At 41.7% G+C, this 16,807-nt stretch overlaps 1 non-coding gene and 1 pseudogene across 1 annotated transcript; one reads left to right on the forward strand and one right to left on the reverse strand.

Annotated features, from left to right (window-relative positions):
• The first annotated feature begins 7,223 nt into the window (after positions 1-7,223).
• On the forward strand, positions 7,224-8,306 carry LOC112923006 (eukaryotic translation initiation factor 3 subunit I pseudogene; annotated as a pseudogene).
• Positions 8,307-14,261: 5,955 nt separating this feature from the next.
• LOC112923119 (U4 spliceosomal RNA) lies at positions 14,262-14,399 on the reverse strand. Its single transcript, XR_003235609.1, has one exon. It is a non-coding gene; the product is annotated as a U4 spliceosomal RNA (small nuclear RNA).
• Between the last annotated feature and the right edge of the window lie 2,408 nt (positions 14,400-16,807).

A 16,807-nucleotide genomic window follows, 5' to 3' on the forward strand; every position in this document is an offset into this window, starting at 1 on the left:
TAGCCTGACATGAGACTCGATCCTGGGTCTCCAAGATCACGCCCTGGGCTGAAGGCGGTGCTAAACCACTGAGCCACCGGGGCCACCCTAACTAATGTATCTTTTAAGCCTCTTCTAATCTACAGATTTCTCTTTATTTGTTGAAATCTGGTGATTTGCTCTGTAGAGTTACCCACAGTCTGGATTTTGCATTCACTCCTGCAGTGGCATTTAATATGTTACTCTATCCTCTACATTTCTTATTTCTTATAGGTTGGAAGTTAAAACTAGAGTCTTGATCAAACTCAGGATCAATCTTTTAGCCAAACTCCTTCATAAGTCATGTTGTAGTCTTCCAACAGGAGGCATATAATATCTGATTATCTCTCTCCTGCTTATTTGTCCTCCCTTTTTGACTTCTTTCCTTTCCATATCTCATCTTTCTCATTCCAGGCAGAGGATCTGAAGACTGGGAGTCGGTGGGGAGGGACTGCCAGGCTTTTCTGGGCCCCTCCTGGGGTATTGCTCTTTCTAATCCCTTGCTTCCTGTCTGTGTTGCCAACATGGCTTTCCATTCCTCTGGGGGACATGGTGATGCTGCTAAATCTCTTCTCGGAACTGGGTGGGGAACAAACATGCTGACAAAACTTTGGAGGATAACATTTATCTGCTTTTGCCCTTCCACTCTAGGGAGTGCCAAGTTCGAAACCTGCCCCACTTGTTAATCATCCAGATGGCAAACAGCTGTCAGGCAGAGGAGGGACTGCTAGACAGGAAGCCCTTCCTTCCTGACCCATGCAGAATAGGAATGTAATTTCCAAATACAATTTAAATTCAAATTCAGATTTAATTGAAGTCTGAAGTCCAGCCGTAGTTAAGCCCCGTAAGAATATTCCAGATCCCTTCGATCTTGGTCAACAAGGGCCTGCCATATATAAAGGATTTGTTCAACCATTTCTTGCCCACATTGGTATAGAAACCTTGCCCCCCCCCCCAAAAAAAAAGAAAAAAAAGAAACCTTGCCCAAGATTCAGGCTCTTTTGTTGGAAGTCTAGAAAAAAGAAAAAAAATATTATCAGCCATCACTGCCAGCCTAGCTACAGAATAACCTTTTGTTGGATTCAGCAACATTTATAGAATAACTTGTTTTATTTGACCTCGATTTTGACCTCAACTAATTTTGTTGAATCCTAAGGGTAGCAGATTCTGCTAATGTCCCAACCCGTGTCCCTTTGGTTCACCTTTGAGTTCACATGCAAATGGAGTGCAATAGTTCTTGGGCACACTGGCAGGTTCCTACCTCACATGCCATGGATTTCCTGCTCCTCTTCCTGGGTTTTTTTTTTTTTTTTTCCTGTTCCACCAGAAATTACTAGGCTCTTCAGGGCATTGTGGAGGTGCTGGTTATTTAAGGCTCCCAGAGGCAACCCTCAACCACTGGGAGAAAAGAGTCAATGGATAAATGCATCAGCTTCCCCATCCTGCAGCAGGAGAATCCTGAGACATATTCTACATGGTTCTTTAAAGGGTCCCTTTGAGAAGACTGATTTGGGGATGCCTGGGTGGCTCACCAGTTGAGCACCTGCCTTCAGCCCAGGGCATGATTCTGGGGTTCCAGGATAGAGTCCCACCTTGGGCTCCCTGCATGGAGCCTGCTTATCTCTCTACCTTTATCTCTGCCTCTCTCTCTGTGTCTCTCATAAATAAATAAAGAAGACTGATAAGACTAAGAAAGTCACTGATACCCCTTGTATTGACTTCTTTCCCTTTCTTCACTGTCTCGCTTGAACTCCCGGAGGTTACCTCCCAAATAGGCCACCTCTACCCAATTCCTTATGTTGGAGCTGCTTTTGGGAAAGAGCAACTAAGATAAGCAATAACTTTGTTAGTTACTTCAAGCCTTTCAGAACAAATGAATGTAGATAATTAAATAAAATATGGAATATCACAGGCTGAGTACATGAACATGTTTGTGATCTCTAATCCTACAAGTGAGCTATTGAATAATCCATTTCTCAGATAAAACTGAGAATAGAAGACATTAAAAGAATTGTCCAAGATCATAGAACTGTTGAAACTCCGATGGAAGTTCATGACTGTCATCAATATTATCTTGCCTCTTGTTTTCTCCATTTTGTTTCAGGTGACAGATTTTCTCTAGCAGCTAGTGGATTTCTGTCTTTTTTCTTTCTTCTTCTTCTTCTTCTTTGAATTGTTCTGTTTGCTTATCTATATTTTGAATGGGAGAATTTCCTGCCAGTTGAACTTCAAGTTGTAAGTAAAAAGGCCCATCTTGATGTGGTCTCCTAGCAACAATTTATGAAACACTTTAAAGCAATTATTCTTCTCAAGCACGTTTCCAAATGTTGAAGCATGTTCATTCACTTCGATCATTAAAATCCCCAAGAACATTCATTGTGTAGCACACAGTTCTGGTAATTATAAGCTTGTCAACAGGTTGCTTAGTGAGCTGAGAGCGAGGACAAGACCACATTCCCCACAGGAGCTGAGCACTTTGTTTCTAGCCTAGGGGGCAGGGCAGATCCACTCTTCTCCAAAGAAGTCTTAATTGGCTTGTGTGGTGGGGGGTAGAAGAAAGAATATTTAAACCCAAAATAGCCATCTGTAAAATATCAAACCCATGACAACCCACAGGCCTAAGGAGGATTTGAATACCTAGGTCCAAGTCCGCTAAGCGGGCAGCTTAGGGCTCCTTTTCTGGAGCCTCCCTTTGCTCAGTCTAGATCTGAATATTCAAAATCAGGCATAAGACCTATCACCTCCTCTGCTTTCTTAATAATGCGGTTATGCCCTAAATTAGCGGCTGGCCCTTCAGTCTTCGTTCTTCTGGTTGTGGTGTGGTTTTTTGTTTAAGATTTTATTTATTTATTTAAGAGAGAGAGTGTAAGTGGGGGAAGGATCAGGGGGAGAAGGAGAAGCAGACTCCCTGCTGAGCACAGAGCCCAATGCAGGGCCAAATCCCCAGGACTCAGAGATCATCACATGAGCTGAAGTCAGACACTTAATCAACTGAGCCACCCAGGTGCCCCTGTTGTTGTTGTTTTTTAATTTAAAAAAAAAAATTTGTTTTTTAAGATTTTATTTTTAAGTAATCTCTACACCCAATGTGGGGCTTGTACTCACAACCCTGAGATCAAGAGTCTCAGCTCTACCGACTGAGCCAGCCAGGCACCCCCATTCTTCTGCTTTTTTTTCCCCCTAAGAATTCTCTTTTATTTTTATCTTTTAAAAAATGTTCTAGTATACTAAGTATGGAAGGGGATCTGGATTGTTGGCAATCACACTGCAGGTTTAGCAAATTGGAAAGCCAATTTGGCAAGTTAGAGAGTATCCGTCTGGACTGTACTTATGCATGCATCAGGCCTGACTCCAGCTCTACTACTGGTAAGGAAGTCACAACCAGAGTGGTGCCACTGAACAAAAGTCAAGTAACTCTAGGAAGTTTCAGAACTCAGACGGGAAGATTGAATTTCTTACAAATCTGGTTAATAGTTTTTTTTTAAAAAACTTATTTGGGTATCTTTTAGATTCACAGAAGAGTATACCATTTATCTAGTTTCACTTAATGCCAACATCTTACATAACTGTGGTACACTTGCCAAATTAGGAATCTGTTTTATTTTGGGTGTCCTTGTGGAGAGAGATTGTATGAATCCCAGGCTGATGAAGCTGAGAGCATGCACAAGTACACACACGTGTATACACGTATCATGCATATAGACACAAAACACAGATATACACAGTATAATACAGATACATACATCACGCATGCACATATGACACATATACAAACACGACATACATATGGATCCACGTGCATATATGCAGACACATATGCACACCATATATACTGATACACACACATACTGTCTTAGAACTGGGGGTTCATCTTCTACATATGGAGAATGCTTCCTTTCTCTTTTTTAAAAAAAAGATTTTATGTTATTTTTATTTTAGTTATTTATTTGAGACAGAGCAAGAGAGAGAGCACCGAGGAAGAGGGAGAAGCCGACTCCCTGCTGAGCAGGGTGCCTGACTTGGAACTCAATCCCAGACCCTGAGATCATGACCTGAGCCAAAGGCAGATGCTTAACTGCCTGAGCCACCCAGGTGCCCCTAAAAGATTTTTGTTTAAGATTTTATTTATTTATTCATGAGAGACACACACACACACACACACAGAGGCAGAGACACAGGCAGAGAGAGAAGCCAGCTCCTTGCGGGCAGCCCGATGTGAGACTTGATCACCAGACCCCGGGATCACACCCTGAGCCAAAGGCAGATGCTCAACCACTGAGCCACCCAGGCATCCATAAAAGATTTTATGTTTAAGTAATCTCCACACCTAAGGTGGGAGTCAAAGTGACAATCTGGAGGTCAGGAGTTGTCCATTCTACCCAATGAGCCAGCTGGGTGCCCCATGGAGAATGTTTCTTGATGGAACTCAAGCTAGTTGATGGAGACAGAAAAGTGCTAAGAGATTAAAGAATACTGGCGATGAGACAGTCAGGGCAGGGATGCCTGGCTGGCTCAGCCAAAAGAGCATGCAACTCTCCATCTCAGGTTGTAAGTTTGAGACACCACATTGGGTGTAGAGATTACCAAAATAATAAATAAAAACCTAAGGAAAAAAGAGGACAAATGAACAAGGTTGACTCTCTCTAAGTGGAAATTGTTATTTGCAGAGATGGGGCTGAGTTCTACCACTGCAATGGTCTAGGTTGCAAAGTCTGGCCCAGCCATTCAGATAAACTTCCCATGTAAACTGTTCAATCCTCCTCCCCAGGTAGGGCTGGATAGGTATAATCAGCCTAGATGGCCTGGATCCTGAGGTAAGGGTGGGAGAGATGGGTGTGGGAGCAAGAATGAGAAACATCTCCTCCTTGAGACTTTCAGGTAAGACCCTGGATGGGGTAACAGAAACATGGGAGAAGGTGCAGGCTTGCACCTTCCTTAAATCTGCCCCAACCTTGTCGTAAGAGAAGTGAGTATCATTCACTGAGGTGTAGAGACAGATGGGCCTTTGAGACCTAGGGAAGTAGGAAAAGCAAGGGAGAGTGGAACAGAAGTGGAGAATAGTACTTCAAACAATCCCAGGGACAGTGGTCTACCTCTTTGCCTGATCTTGTGTGGATTTGTGTTGATGGGTGTGTCACTTAAAGAATTAGAGCTATATGGATTAAAAAGCTTTCAGAGTTAGGTTAGTGAGTGTGCCAATTACTTATTGCTGTGTTATAAATTACCCCCAAAACTTAGTGGATGAAACAACAGTATGGATTTTTTTTTTTTTAAGTTTTTATTTATTTATGATAGTCACAGAGAGAGAGAGAGAGAGAGGCAGAGACACAGGCAGAGGGAGAAGCAGGCTCCATGCACCGGGAGCCCGATGTGGGATTCGATCCCGGGTCTCCAGGATCGCGCCCTGGGCCAAAGGCAGGCACTAAACCGCTGCGCCACCCAGGGATCCCAGTATGGATTTTTTTTTTATTTTTTTATTTTATTTTTATTTTTTTAATGCTTCACTGTATCTGTGGGTCAGGAATTTGGGAATGCCTCAGCTGAGTTGTTCAGGTCAAGGTCACTTAGGAAATTAGAGCTGAGATGTTGGCCAGAAATGCAGTCATGGGAAGGCTTGACTAGGACTCGGCAATTTGCTTCCCTGCTTACACATGTTAATGGCCAGTTGATGCTGGCTGTTGGTAGGCTTCAGTTCTTTACCACATGGGTTTCTCTGTAGGACCCCCTGAGTATCCTCATGGCATGGGGACTGGCCTCCCCCAGAAACAGCACTCCAAGAGAGCATTGTGGAAGTCTCAATGTCTCTTATGGCCTGGCCTTGGAAGCTCACTGTCACGTCTGAGGTATCCTACTGGTTACGCAGGTCAGCCCTATTCAGTGTGAGAAAAAGAAGACTATCCAAATATCGAGGCCATCTTGGGACCCAACTATTGAGTGATTTTTCACTTTTATGATGGTTTCATTCAGATTTAATAAAGCATATTTTACTTATACCTTGAAACCAAGTTGGTGATATTGGTGATAGCCTAGGTGTCCCCCGATGCAGCGAAATTTGCATGGAGCCCTGAAAGAAATGTAAGACGGTAAGGTGAGATCATGGGGTAGGGGTGCATGGAGAGGGCACAGATCAAGTATGCCTTGTTGGTCATTGTAAGGACTTGGGTATTTTATCCCTTCCATAATATCAGGAGCCTTGCAGGAAATACATATATGGCAGCCTGAGCACTGTCATCTTCTTCCTTTCTCTCTCACCTATAGAGTTCAAATGGTATACAAGATTCAGGGAAATGGGGCACCTGGGTGGCTCAGTGGTTGAGCATCTGCCTTTGGCTCAGGGCATGATCCTGGGGTCCTGGGATCGAGTTCTGCAGTGGACTCTCCGTGGGGAGCCTGCTTCTCCCTCTGCCTATGTCTCTACCTTTCTGTGTGTGTGTGTCTCTCATGAATAAATAAAATCTTTTAAAAAATGTTTTAAAAAAAGATTCCAGAAAGTTGTGAGAAAAGGAAGCCAGGAAGTGTGAGACAGAACTGGGGGACCTGGTGGAATTTAATAATAGAAGCCATTGTGTGTGTGTGTGTGTGTGTGTGTGTGTGAGAAAGACAGAGATAAAGGGATCCAAAAGTCTAGTGATATGGATTGGTAACAGCTGCAACAATATTCTTTTCCTTGAAAAAGTTATTTTAACAAGTCCTTACTTAATATAAGTAAAAATGTACTTAATACATTTTTCCTGATTACTCAAGTAATATATGTTCATTGTAGAAAGATCAGAAAGATAGAGATCAGTGTAGAAAGATGAGGTAATAATCATCCACAATGCCATCACTCAAAAGCAACACTTCAGGGGCACTTAGGTGACTGTCAGTTAAGCATCTACCTTTGGCTTGGGTCATGGATCTTGGGGTACTGGAATCGAGCCCCACTGTGGGCTCCCTGCTCAGCTGGGAATCTGCTTCTTCCTCTGCCTTTGCTCCTCCTCCTCTGCTTGTTTTTTCTCTCAGATAAATAAATAAAATCTTAAAAAAAAAAAGAAAGAAAGAAAGAAAGAAAGAACCCTTCATATTTGACATTTTCTTGGATTCTGTTTTTGTGTATTTTATTCCTGAACCTGAGATCATACTTTCTCTGTAATTTTCTATTCAGCTTTTCATAAACATTTAACTGGGTCACTTAAAAACTTTTAATAAGTATTCTTGTCCCTCGCGTCAAGGCCGGGATGAAGCAGATCCTGCTGCAGGGCCATGAACGATCCATTACACGGATTAAGTACAACCGCGAGGGAGACCTCCTCTTCACGGTGGCCAAGGACCCTATTGTCAATGTGTGGTACTCCGTGAATGGTGAGAGGCTGGGCACTTACATGGGCCATGGTGGAGCTGTATGGTGTGTAGACGCTGACTGGGACCCCAAACATGTCCTTACCGGCTCAGCTGATAATAGCTGTCGTCTCTGGGACTGTGAAACAGGGAAGCAGCTGGCCCTACTCAAGACCAATTCAGCTGTCCGGACGTGTGGCTTTGATTTTGGGGGCAACATCATCATGTTCTCCACGGACAAACAGATGGGCTACCAGTGCTTTGTGAGCTTCTTTGACCTGCGGGATCCAAGCCAAATCGCCAACAATGAGCCCTACATGAAGATCCCTTGCAACGACTCCAAGATCACTGGTGCTGTTTGGGGACCCCTGGGGGAGTGCATCATCGCGGGTCATGAAGGTGGAGAGCTCAACCAGTATAGCACCAAGTACTGGTGAATTTAACGTTAAGGAGCACTCCCGGCAGATCAATGATATCCAGTTATCCAGGGACATGACCATGTTTGTCACTGCTTCCAAGGACAACACAGCTAAGCTCTTTGACTCCACAACTCTTGAACACCAGAAGACTTTCCGGACAGAATGTCCAGTCAACTCAGCTGCCCTCTCTCCCAACTATGACCATGTGGTGCTGGGTGGTGGTCAGGAAGCCATGGATGTAACCACCACCTCCACCAGGATTGGCAAGTTTGAAGCCAGGTTCTTCCACTTGGCCTTTGAAGAAGAGTTTGGAAGAGTCAAGGGTCACTTCGGACCCATCAACAGCGTTGCCTTCCATCCCGATGGCAAGAGCTATAGCAGCGGCGGTGAAGATGGTTATGTCCGCATCCACTACTTCGACCCACAGTACTTTGAATTTGAGTTTGAGGCTTAAGAAGCTTGGATCTCCATCGGGACCAGGGGAAATTTCTGGGCCAGGGCTCACAAAATTTTGGACTCTGAGAAGTAAATTAGTTTGGAAAAAAAAAAAAAGTATTCTTTTTAGAGATGGATGGGGGGGCACCTGGGGGCCTCAGTGGTTAAGTGTCTGCCTTTGGCTCAGGTGGTGATCTCAGGGCCCTGGGGTTGAGTCCTGCATCAGGCTCCCTGCAGGGGAGCTTCTCCCTCTGCCTATGTCTCTGCTTCTCTGCCTATGTCTCTGCTTCTCTGTCTGTGTCTCATGAATAAATAAATCTTTAAAGAAATAAAAAATAAAAAAAAAAGGTGAATATGTAGGGGTGCCTGGCTGGCTCAGTTGGTAGAACATGGCGATTCTTGATCTCAGGGTTGTGAGTATGAGTCCCATGTTGGTTATAAAGATTACTTAAAAATAAAATCTTAAGGATGCTTGGATGGCTTAGCGGTTGAGCATCTGCCTTTGGCTCAGGGTGTGATCTCGGGGTCCTAGGATCGTGTCCCACATCGAGCTTCCTGCATGGAGCCTTCTTCATGCCTCTGCCCTGTCTCTGCCTCTCTCTCTCTCTGTCTTTCATGAATAAATAGATAAAATCTTTAAAAAAAATAAAATCTTAATAAAAATTTAAAAATGAAGGTGGGTATATATTTCTTCTTTTGATATATATGCTTTTTTAAAAATTAAATACTCTAGAATTATATTGAGAAACAAAATTCCTAAATATCACCTCCTAAACTACTGTTAATGAGTATAGTTTGTTTTTCCAGATATTTTTCTATGTATTGATAAGATTATGTAGATATGCTTATAAATAGATATTTTGATATACTCTGTGATTTATTTTACTTAAATATAACTGTCATGGACATTTTCTATTGTTCTGCATCCTTTAAAAAATAAAATTTTGGTTGGGCAGCCTGGGTGGCTCAGTGGTTTAGCACCCGCCTTCAGCCCAGTGCATGATCCTGGAGACCCGGGATCGAGTCTCACATTGAGCTCCTTGCATGGAGCCTGCTTCTCCCTCTGCTTGTGTCTTTGCCTCTCTCCCTCTCTGTGTCTTTCATGAATAAATAAGTAAAATCTTAAAAAAAAAAAGAATTTTGGGGTACCTGGGTGGCTCAGTCAGTTAAGTGCTACCTTTGGCTCAGGTCGTGATCCCAGGGTCCTGAGATTAAGCTGTGCATCAGGCTCTGCCCAGTGGGGAGTCTGTCTCCCTCTCCCTCTACCCCTCCAACCACTCCTATGTTCTCTCAAATAAATAAATAAAATCTTTAAAAAGTAGAATCTTTTTCTGATGACAAAAGTAATACATTTTTTAAAAAGTATTATTTTTAATGATTGTATAATATTCCATCATATAGCCATCATTATTTATTTAATAGTTAACATGTAATTTCCACTATTTTGTTATTATGAACAATCCTGTGAGAATTACCTTGGTAATTTCCCTCCTGTATTTCTGATTATTTTCTTTGGCACATGGAAATGAGAATTTCCACATCAGGCTTTAATAATTGATAATACATTTTCTATTACCTTTCCCCCTCAATATTTCATGCATGGCAAAAACAGTAATGTCTCATTCAATAATTTTTCTTAAAAATATTTATTTAATGAACAAACCACATTGTAACAACAATGTAATTTTTAAAAATATGAATTAAAAAATCACAATACACCCATCATAATAAATCAGCTTTAATTTTCCATATTCTCATTTAATCCTTTTTCATATACATGAATACTTTTAGACTAGAGCTCGGCACACTTTTTTTTCATTTCTATTTTTATTTATTTATTTATGTATTTTTTTTATTGGAGTTCAATTTGCCGACATATCAAACTTTTTAATAAAAGACCAGATAGTAATGTTTTAGGTTTTGCATGCCACATAGTCTCTGTTGAAATCATTCAATTCTTGTAGTGTGAAAGTAGCAATAGCCAATACAATAAAACTTTATTTACAAAAATAGGTGACCAGCCTATGTTTGCTGAATCCTATTTAACCTGAATAGAATGACTGTCTAGTCATTCTTATAATATAGATGAAACTATTTCCTTGGCCATTCATGAACCAAACTTCTTTCTTTTCCCAGATCTTTTTTAACCATCTTGCCATTATGGAGTTGGAGTCCCCAGATTGATATGTTTTTGGTAATGCAATAAATTCAATGCGCTTACTGATTATAAAAATACATGATTTATTTTATTCTAATTTTAATTTTTTAAGTTTTATTTATTTATTTGAGAGAGAGAAAGTGAGAAAGCATGAGCAGAGGGGGATGGTCAGAGGGAGAGAGAGAAGCAGACTTCCCCCTGAGCAGGGAGACCAGATGCAGGCATGCGGTGGGGGGGGGGGGGGGGGGCTTCATCCCAGCATCCCAGGATCATGACCTGAGCCAAAGGCAGATGCTTAACCAACTAAGCCACCCAGGTGCCCCCAGAATTTTTTTATGATGGACTTTAAGGATGACTCTTAAAAGAAAAATAGTCATCTGTAACCTCACATCACAGCAAAAGAGTTTTGATCTCTTTCTGCCTTGGTCTCGAAAAGTACACTTTTCGATGATTATATTGATGGAAAAGATAATATAGCAAGAGGAATTTGGGGGAAAAATCACCTCTAGTTCCACTAACTGAACAGATATAGTTTTAGTTCTTGTCCACCAGCAAATATATTTTTATATGGCTGTAGCTATGTACATCTATCCTTTTAAAATGTTTTTTCATTTTCTCTAATGAACACGTATTCTAAGCTTTATAAATTTGCCCATATATTTAATCTTCTAAAGGAATTTCAAAATGCATTCACCTTATTTGGTACACCCCTCTTCATCATTCTGAGGTGGCTTAATCCAGTCAAGATTTTTATTTGTATACTTTTACTTTATACTATTGTTATTTTTTTACTATGAAGAATTTTATTTTTTTAAAGATTTTATTTATTCATAGAGACAGAGAGATTGATAGAGAGAGAGAGAGAGAGAGAGAGAGAGAGAGAGAGGCAGAGACAGGCAGAGGGAGAAGCAGGCTCCATACAGGAAGCCTGATGTGGGACTTGATCCCAGGTCTCCAGGATCACACCCCAGGCTGCAGGCGGCGCTAAACCGCTGCACCACTGGGGCTGCCCTACTATGATGAATTTAAAATGCACAGAAAAGTTGAAAGAATAGTGTACTGAACACCTATATACTCACCACCTAGATTCAGCAATCTATAATACTTTATATATACAAGCATAATTTTTTTCTCATTCATTTGAAATTGAAAGGCAGATATCATGATTCTTCCCTTCTAAGTACTCAGTAGGTATCTTCTAAGCATAAGACTGTTTTCCGGCATAACCACAATGCCATTATCATAGTTTAGACAATAATCATCTCTAATATCATCTGACATCTAGTCCATACTCAAATTTCCCCAATTGTTCCCAATTGAGGAATATCTAGCAGTTCCATTTGGAACCAAGATCCAATTGAGGTTTATATCTTGCATTTGTTAATTTGTCTTTTTTTTTTTTAAGATTTTATTTATTTATTCATGATGCACACACACACAGAAAGACAGGCAGAGACACAGGCAGAGGGAGAGGGAGAAGCAGACTCCATGCAGGGAGCCTGATGTGGGACTCAAGACTCAATCCCAGGTCTCCAGGATCATGCCCTGGGCCGAAGGCAGCACCAAACCTCTGGGCTACCAGGGCTGCCCTGTTAATTTGTCTTTTCAATCTCTTTTAAACTAGAAGAGCATCTTGATGTTTTTCACCATGGCATTGACTTTTTGAAGTGACTGGGATGATTGTCTTTATTCCACAGTCTGGGTTTGTCTGAGTGTTTCCTCTTGCTGTAATGTAGATTGTTTATCTCCTGGACTTCCCATACACTCTGCACTAAGTCTAGAAGTGAAGTAGATTCAGGTTAAACCTAAAATATTTCACCATTCACTCCTATCAACTTTGATTCATTAGACATTCTCTTATGTATAAAAATATGTTCCATGTGGCATGGTGGATGAAATCTGCTTTGTAATCAGAAAGGTTTTACAGCAGGAGACCTTGGGAAAATTATTTAACTTCTTTGAGCCTCAGTCTCCCCATAGGTGAAAAGGGAAGTGGTAGACACTTAATAAATGTTTGCTCTCTTCCCCTAGTCTGTAGGTTCTTCGGGATCTCGCAAAGCACCACCAGGATAGATATCTCAAGCACGTCTGAAGAGCTCACGTTTCCTAAGTAAGACAGCAGCAGCAAGACGGCAATCATTTCTGTGGAGACAGTATCATCATAATGCAATATTAGCTACTGTGATCTTCTATCATTTCCTTCCTGGAGAGTTATGACTGTGGCATTGAGGATTTAAGACCTACAGCCCGAACACTACTTACTACAAATCTCTCACAAAGCTGCTGCAATAAATCTCGTGGAGGAAAGTCATTGCATAAAAAATCCCCAACTCCAGGGAGCTGGCCATTTATTTTCCTAGGAAAGAAGGGCTGTGATGAGAGACACTCCATGCTCCTTTAACTCCATGGAACAGAACCCAACAAAGCATTCATCATAGAAAGTTGAGTGATGGGCCCAATGAGAGGAGCTGGGGAAGGATGTTGGTAGGGGAAGTGCCCCCACCCCAGGCCTGCTCAGAGATTTCCCCTCAGCCTGGGGATTAGCTCTGCATAGAATCAGCACAACTGAGGATGTAGTTCCTCAAGACAAACTGCCTGCCTTTACTGATACAAAGCCACAGTCTAAACTTGGGCCCAATCTACTTCACAGATTTATTTATTCTGCATAGTGTTTAAAAATGTTTTTATTTAGATCCCCAGCATTTAAAATTTGAAATGTAGGGACACCTGGGTGGCTCAGTGGCTGAACATCTGCCTTTGGCTCGGGTCGTGATCCCGGAGTCCTGGGATCAAGTCCCGCATCGAGCTCCCTGCATGGAGCCTGCTTCTCCCTCTGCCTCTTTCTCTGCCTCTCTCATGGATAAATAAATAAAATCTTTAAAATAAATAAATAAATAAATAAATAAATAAAAATAGAATTTGAAATGTCACAGAGAAAGATAAAATCCAGATTTCTGGCATCACTAAACAAATTGGAATAGTCAACAACGGTGGATGAGGTTCCTGCATTCCTGCCCCCATAGGCAGAGTGAGTAGGCTCCAGTTTTCCAGTTGCTTCCCTCCTACCTTACCTGCTTTGCAAGCAGTGGAGTCTGCATTCCCCATACTCATCTATTGCCCTGGGGTCCATTCTCTCACCTTCTGCTCCCATCACTGTCCCTGTATCAAAGTGCAGCCTTTACATAGAAAATGCAACCAACTGATTCTTCTTCAATCATGATCTTGTACACTTCAGGAGATACTTTTAACATGGCCAAGAGGCAGCCTAGAGTAGAGCAGAGAACGTAGGCTTTGCCTAAAAGCAGACTTCAGCTCAGATCCCATCTCTCCCTTCCCTGGGATGTTATCCAACTTGTGAAGTTCCTCTTGAAACTTTGTTCCAGTTTGCTTATAGCAAATTGTCCATACTAGGACTTCCCACTTTGGGAGACACCTTAGATGTGCCATCTTCTCCCATATTCTGTGCCCTCATGCTCTCTTGGTTCAGTCCTTTCCATGGCTTCTTTGCTTCATTTTTTCTGTCTTCTTTAAAGGTACTTCTTCCTGGAACATTCCATACATGTCAGTGTTCCTCATGTTTCTGTCCCCGACATTGCTCCCCACTACTCCTACTCCTTACCCTTCCCTCGATCCAATGGTGGTACAGACACACAAATTGATAAACAGATGACAACACAATATGATTTGGTTATGCCTTTTTTTTAAATTTGATCTCTGTAGATACTCTCAAAAAAAATTTTTTTAAGATTTTATTTATTTTTTCATGAGAGACACAGAGAGAGAGAGGCCGAGACACAGGCAGAAGAAGAAGAAGCAGGCTCCATGCAGGGAGCCTGACATGGGACTTGATCCCAGGACTCCAGGATCACGCCCTGGGCCAAAGGCAGTTGCCAAACTACTGAGCCACCCAGGGATCCCCGAGACTGTCAAAAATTGTCAATGCCCACTGTACTTCAAGTTGTCACGGTAGGATATGACGAAAAGCTTACAATTAGCAATAATTGTACCTCGTATAAACCTTATTGGCTACCCCAGTGCCATTGTGCAAAGCTTGTTTTACTTTTTTCCCCCCCTTCTTTAAAGTTTCATTTGCTTAATAAATAATCTCTACACCCCCATGGGGCTCAAACCCATGACTCCAAGATCAAGACTCACACACTCTTCCGGCTGAGCCAGCCAGGTACCACCTTTAACTTTTCAAAATTTATCATTATGTAAACCTTTGCTCTTTGCTGTGGCACATTCTTCAGAAGAAACATTTAATGGCTACACAATATTCCGTTGCATGAATAGATAATTCACTTAATCATTCCTCTAACATTGGACAGTTAGGTTGTTCTAATTTTGAAAGGTGAGAACCAAGAATGTCTTGTTATAAGTGACATTTTGCTTTGGGATTATTTCTCAGGCTTCTTTCTTCTTTTTTTAAGATTTTATTTATTTATTCATGAGAGACATAGAGAGAGAGAGAGAGGCAGAGACATGGGCAGAGGGAGAAGCAGGCTCCTTGCTGAGAACCTGACGTGGGACTTGATCCCAGGACCCAGGGATCATGACCTGAGCCAAAGGCAGGTGCTCAACCACTGAGGCACCCAGGTGCCCTCTAAGCATTATTTTTTTCTCACAGTACCTCCATTTTGGTCTTTTGCTCTTCTCTCCTTTTTCTCCTCTTCATGGCCCTCATGTTCCCAAAAGTTTAAAGCATTCTCTTTGGTGTCAACCTGATGGAGAAAGCTTGATGTCAATAAAGAAAATAGCCCTATCTGTTGACAATTTCTTTGTCAGAAAAACAATTATTGTTGACAATTTATTTGTTATTGGTCTGCATAAGACCAATGTCCACTGGAACTGAGGAGCAACAAGCTTCTGTGTGGCTGTTCTCAGGGTGGGTTTTTAAAAAAATGAATGCCTAGGAGCTTTACAGGTATGTGACATCCAGGCCAGGCAATGTCTGGGAAAGTGGGGATAGGTTTTCTTTACTCATATGGCAAGTCCTGTACAGAGTTGTAGAGAACCGCATCCAGAGTCAGGAAGGAAGAAGTCCCCATGCAGCTGAGAGAAAATGTTAATTTGGAAATAAAGGAGGAAGTGTTGGATTCAGTTAATGAATTTTAAGTGCCTGCTATGTGCTAGGAGTACCGACTAGATAGTTCCGTTGGCCCAGGACTGCTTGGTTGCTGAATGGAAATGCACTGATAAAAGCCAGAAACATAAAGTCAGGTTTGATAGGGAAGTGGGATGTAGCCTCAACCATAGGAAAGGCTGCCAAAAAGGAAGCAGTGGGTAACTAGCTTTTTGTGACAATTTGGCTGTTGGTAATTCAGTTGACTAGCTTGATGACTCTCCTGAGATTTTTACCTCTCCTTATGAAGCAATGTCCCACCCAGGGTCACTAAGGTAAATTACTGAAGACAAACAGCCATCTTACAAGGAGTATTTTTGGAGACTTTATTATCCATTGCGAAGCCAGCTGGCAGCACAGAAGCAGACAATGAAATGTTTCAAGGTCAACTCAAAGTAATAAGCCTTTTAAGGGTTTTCATAGGTTAATTCCTCCCTCCTCACTGTAACATCTTCTCCACTCTCCACCAAATTTAGCATCCTCTTCCTGTTGTGGATTAACAACTGTATCCTGTAAATGGGACTATTACCAAGAGAGGCAGAAAGAGGAGCATTTGCTATTTTTTCTTTGAAAAGCCCATTTAAAAAAAAGAAAGAAGAAAGAAAGAAAGAAAGAAAGAAAGAAAGAAAGAAAGAAAGAAAGAAAGAAAGAAAGAAAAGCCCATTTACAGGCTCTTTCTCTTGTGATTGCATCCCAAGAAGTCAGTAGAGAGATCTAGCCTCTCCTGAGATCTTGGAACCAATGATACCACTTAAATGCATATGACTCTACCAAATTTGAACAGCGGAATCCCATAAATTTTAAATACTAAGTAAGAGAGAAAGAAGTAAAGCTTCCTAACTGGTTGACAAACTGGCTGCAAAAAGTTGTCTCCAACCAAGAGCAAGCACAGACCCGTCCTCAGCTGCTTCGATTCTTTAAAATGAGAAAAATGCAGTATGTTAGGGATGCTTGGGTGGCCCTGGGTGGTTAAGTGTCCAACTCTTGGTTTCAGCTCAGGTCATGATCTCAGAGTCCTGAAATTGAGCCCTGCTGTCAGGCTACCTGCTGAGTGGGGAGCCTACTTAATATTCTCTCTCTCTCTTGCTCTACCTCTCCCCTTCTCTCTCTCTCATCAACAAACAAACAAACAAAATGCAACATGTTTGGGAAGTACAAGGAAGGCAGAGTTTATGTTTTCTCTCTGGTAGGCCGGACAGTACAACTAAACTCAATTCTGCTTGGGTGTCCTCTTTTTAAGCCTAAGTAAAATCTGTAGGTCTGTTGCAAAGGCAATAGAGAGTGGAGGGAGGATTAAGCCTATTTTTGCATTTAGAAGACCTATTTTTGCATTTTGAA

The sequence above is a fragment of the Vulpes vulpes genome, chromosome 12 (assembly GCF_048418805.1).
Source record: "Vulpes vulpes isolate BD-2025 chromosome 12, VulVul3, whole genome shotgun sequence".
Taxonomy (NCBI): domain Eukaryota; kingdom Metazoa; phylum Chordata; class Mammalia; order Carnivora; family Canidae; genus Vulpes; species Vulpes vulpes.